This window comes from Danio aesculapii, chromosome 21 (genome assembly GCF_903798145.1).
Source record: "Danio aesculapii chromosome 21, fDanAes4.1, whole genome shotgun sequence".
Lineage (NCBI taxonomy): Eukaryota > Metazoa > Chordata > Actinopteri > Cypriniformes > Danionidae > Danio > Danio aesculapii.
The window spans coordinates 14840764-14846355 of NC_079455.1; positions in this window are offsets into that span (position 1 = coordinate 14840764).

Sequence of the window (5592 nt, forward strand, 5' to 3'; positions counted from 1 at the left end):
GCCAGAATGGAATTCGTCATTTCCGTTAAACGAATCTCAGCTAATGGCTTCTCGCTCCTTCTTCTTCGTCCTCGTCGCCGTCAGTTTTACTAGACGGAAGAGGAAAGTAGTCGTTACATTTTGGGGTGGGGTATCAAAAAGAATTGACATGTAATCAAACAGCTAAAAAGCTACTTACGTGTTTGTAAAAGTACATTATTATGGTAATGTACAGATTCCCGGGAAGTCTAACACGGGTTAAATCAAGATATTTCCAAAAAGTGTATAGCGACACATAGTGAGCAACCATCACATAAAGGATCCGGGTCAGCGCGGGCCTAACCCCTGCTGGTAGTTTTTGTAACTTCATGCATGTAACGTTAAATAATTACATGAAGATTTTTTTTATTAACAATGCTTGAACAATAACAGAAAGGCATTAGTTTTTAGAATTACACAAAAGACTGAGATAACAATCAAACTGCATACATTCACAATCTTTCCATCTTCATTAATAACAGTAACCAAAATCCTCTAATGATGAATAGAAATGTCTTGCTTTTTGGCCTTTCATTTCTCTTAATATCTTAATGTCTTATTCTTCTTTAAACACCACTAGTCTTGGGGGAATTTTGAAAAATGTACATTTATGAATATAAAATTATAATAATAACACATTCTTCATTATATAAAATGTCTTTTTATCCTTAAGTATTAGGCCAATATGATGATTTCCCATGAGAACCCAAGTCTTACAGATATTTTCTGTTGTATCCAAACTAATACTTCGTCGTAATATCTTTGTACCTCATTACATTGAAAAAACAAGTGTTCAGTTGTTTCAGCATCTAAATTATTAAACTGGCATACATTTGAGTCAACAATATTGAATTTTAACCTTAGAAATTATTTTGCAGGATAAATGTGGTACATATTTTTAAGTGTACTTCTTTACATTAAGGATTAACAGGATATGAAAGAAATATTTTTCTAATATCATACACATTTTTCTCATCATAATGAGACAAAATATAAGCTCTCTTAACAGGTCCTGGAAAACAACACTGTGTTAGACAAACTCTCAAACATTTGTCTTTTGGGATTTATCGTTGAATATTTTATTTGTTCCTCCACTAGGTTCAACATTTGCAATGGTATAATTAATTATTATTTTTTTAGATTAGATTCAATTTATTGTCATCACACATGTACAAGTACAAGGCAACGAAATGCAGGTATCTTAATCATTTTATCATATCTTTTAGGAGAACAACTTATTTGGTATTTTCTACAGTAAGCATCATGACTCAACATATTTCCTAAATTATCCATAACATGTGTTATTGACCATATGCCATTCTTCCACCCTACATCAATAAACACCTGTTATTCCAAATAGATATTTTATGTGGGCTAAAATTATGTTTAAATATCAGTTTCCAATATAATAGTACTTGTTGATGAAAAGCAGAAAGTTTTGTGGGAAATTCAGAGAATTTAAAATCATTTTGTAACAAAAAACTAATACCACCATATCTCTAAAATATAACTGTAGGAATCTCAAACCAAAAATAAGATTAATTTTTAATGAAAGATTGTAGCCTTTTACGTTTCGTGGTTTAATTATATATAAAAGTCTATTGTTTTAAGACCCCCCTCCACATAATCTTTAATCATATCACTCTTACGCATGTAGTGATTTTTCAATTTCCAAATAAAATCTAAATTCAACTTATTTACTGCTTTTTAGTTGACACTGCTAAAGAAAAAACATGGATAAATGAATCTAGAGAGGCTTTCAATTTTCGGTAATAAGATTCTACCAAAGATTTTTATCTCTCTCTGTAACCAACTGGTCAATATTAATTTACATTTTTCAAATTTTTTGTCAAAATTTAAACTTTCTAAGTTTCCTGTTGTTTTAGATAAGCAAATACCTAAATATTTATCATGAAGCTAAACCTGAGGTAAGTTTCAGAGATAATGGATTATTTTATTAAGTTGCACTCAAAAAATTCAAGAAGTTGTGTTTTTATTAGATGTTTTTGCAATTCTGTTCCACAGTCATTCATTCATTTTCCTTTGGTTTAGTTCATTATTTATCAGAGGTCGCCAAAGCGGAATGAACCGCCAACTATTCTGGCATACTATTCCGGTTTTAAGCAGTGGATGCCCACTCTAGCCACAACCCAGTACAGGGAAACACCCATACACTCTCTCAATCACACATGCACTCATACACTACGGACAATTTAGCCTACCCAATTCACCTATAGCGCAAGTCTTTGGACTGTGGGGGAAACGGGAGCACCCTGAGGAAACCCACACAAACATGGGGAGAAAATGCAAACTCCACACAGAATGCCGACTGGCCCTGCTGGCACTCGAACCAGCAATCCTCTTGCTGTGAGGCGACAGTGCCACCCTCTATTCCAGTTACCAAGTTATGGGTAATGAAAACTACAAGTACGTAATGTTGTGTTTAATGGGTGGCATGGTGGCTCAGTGGGTAGCACTATCGTCTCACTGGTGGGTGGCTTGAGTCCCAGTTGGTCCAGGTGACATTTCTGCATGGAGTTTGCATGTTCTCCCCGTGGTCACGTGGGGTTCTACCACAAGGCATGCATACTGGTGAACTGGACAAAGCAAATTGGCTGTATTGAATGAGTGTGTGTGAATGAGGGTGTATGTGTGTTCCCCAGCACTGGGGGTTCATGAGTTAGTGAACTCTTTCAGTGCATAAAACATATACCAGAATAATTGATGGTTCATTCTGCTGTGGTGACCCTTGATAAATCAGGGACAAAGCTGAAGGAAAGTGTGCGAGTGTGTTTTGTGTTTATTTACGTTTCCCAGTGAAATGTTGCATATATGCTGGATGAGTTGGCGGTTCATTCCGCTGTGGCGACCCCAGATTAATAATGGGACTAAGCAGAAAAAAAAATGAATGAATGAATGAACCTTTAATATTGGCACAAAGAAAGACCGCTGTGAAAAAAAGGATTTTGTTAAATGTTTTATAACAAATATTAACAAAAATGAGCAAACAAGTGCAAACACTGCAGTCTTATGTTTGTTAAATATATGTGTGCCAAAATTATTTGTATGGCTACAAATTTCCTTTCCTTTAGCTTATTCCCTGCTTTATCAGGGGTTGCCACAGCAGAATGAACTGCAAATCTGCATATATTTTTACTGGTGGATGCCCTTCTTATAACAACCAAGCACTAAAAGTACACTAATTTAGTAAAAAATTTAAGTGAAAGTGGAAAAAAATCTAAATCGTGGCCAAGTATGGTTACCCATATTCTGAAATTGTGTTCTGCATGTAACCCATCCAAGCACGCACACACAGAAGTGAACACCCTTCGGGGAGCAGTTCAGAACCTTGGTCAAGGGACTCAACTCTGCACTGGGGTATTGAAGATTACAGTATTGAGGGTGGAGCGCTGGCTATTCACTCAAACCACAGACAATCTGGAGCCAGGACTTGAACCTGTGACCTTCAGATCACAAGTCCATTAGTTAAACCATTAGTTTATTAAATTCACCTATAATATAAACACTCAGAGGAAACCCACACAGACACTGAGAGAACAGGCAAACTTCACACAGAAATGCCACCTGATCCAGCCGGGACTCAAACCAGTGACCTTCTAGCTTTGAGGTGACAGTGCTAACCATTGAGTCGCCGTGCCACCCATTGGCTGAAAATTCATAAGAACAAAATGTTTTTAAGTAGGCTATATTCTTGCTCAGATTTTAAATATAGGGAGAACGCTGGAACCTGCCTCAAGTGATTACAGGCCTGGGCTCCGGAAGACCAGAGGAAGTACAAGGCAGGTGACAAAGGTGACGACTGGACAAAAGCACAGGGAACCTGAACTCTCAGCTTGCAGGTGAAGGCAAAGGGAACCAGCAGGCAGAGAAAACTGAGGTCAAGCAGCACTGGAGGGGAGCAAAACACAACACAAGACTAAAACAAGATGACAGCAGGCAGAGACATCAAATCAGAATGAAGAGAACAGTTATTAACTGAGGCCTGAAGCCAGTTTAGTTTTTTTTTTCCACAGGTAAGCTCATTTAGTTTCAGCAAACTCTTTTGAGTTTTCCAGCTTAAGAAGGTGGGTTGGTTTTATCAAAAATGTAACTAACTCTACATGTCTAGCCTGCTCCACAGCAGGTTTTATTCTGTGTTAGAAATCGCAAACCAACACTGGATCAATCAACTCTGAGCAAACTGGCATACAGCTATAGTCAGAATTATTAGCCCCCTTTGATTTTCTTTTTCTTTTTTAAATATTTCCTGAATGATGTTTAACAGAGCAAGGAAATTTTCACAGTATGTCTGATAATATTTTTTCTTCTGGAGAAAGTCTCATTTGTTTTATTTCGGCTAGAATAAAAGCAGTTGAAAATTTTTTAAAAGCCATTTTAAGGTCAAAACTATTAGCCCCTTTAAGCTATATTTTTTCGATAGTCTACAGAACAAACCAAATTACCCTAACCTGCCTAGTTAACCTTATTAACCTAGTTAAGCCTTTAAATGTCACTTTAAGCTGTATAGAAGTGTCTTGAAAAATATCTAGTAAAATATTATTAATGGTCATTATGGCAAAGATAAAATAAATCTAGTTATTAGAAATGAGTTATTAAAACTATTATGATTAGAAATGTGTTGAAAAAAAATCTTCTCTCCGTTACACAGAAATTGGGGAAAAAATAAACAGGGGGGCGAATAATTCAGGGGGGCTAATAATTCTGACTTCAGCTGTAAATGATGACAAACATAAGACACGCCCCCTGTATTATTCACTCTGATTTAAGTAAAAGGTTTAACTAAAAGTTTAGCACTGTTATTGCTGCTAATTAATTTTACATTTGAATTATTAATTATTCCTGTTAATATATTGAATATTGAACAGAATCAACAGATATTTCCTTACGTTGTTTTTTTCTTTGGGGGGATCTTTGATGACCTGCTGTATAATTGAATAGTTGTTTTATTAATTTCCAATTTTTACAGACCATTATAATAACACTTGAGCAGAATGGATTGTTGGAAAATGTTGTTTAAAAAAAATTAAATCGCAAATCAAATAAAATACTAATTTTAACCCATAAGAACCCACAGTGTCACAAAGGATTGTGATTATCTGGAAAGGTCTTTTTAAAGCATTATCCCTCATTTTTCACTTGGGAAGTCTCAAAGTGACAGATTAGTAACATCCAGATTAGTCATGTGAGAATCTGTGCAGTTTTTGTTGTCATGGCAACATTTTCAAAGTGGTGGACTGTCTGGTGGTGAGCACACGTTGCAGTGTCAGCAATTTTTAAGATGCTTGTTTTTGTTACTAAAGGTATGTTTTAACCCAGTCAACTATTCTAATGTTTGAATAACACATCCTACATTACACTTACCGTGATTTTAATACATTTCATGAACAAACTGATTTAAAACAAGTTATGAAGATATTGTAGTGATATATATGTTACACCGGGCTGTTAATCTTAAAACAGGTGGAATTTTGATGTGACATATTTGTCACATTAAGAAAAATGGTAATGAACTGCTCGATTAATTTAGCTGATTAAAATATTTTAGTGTTCTAT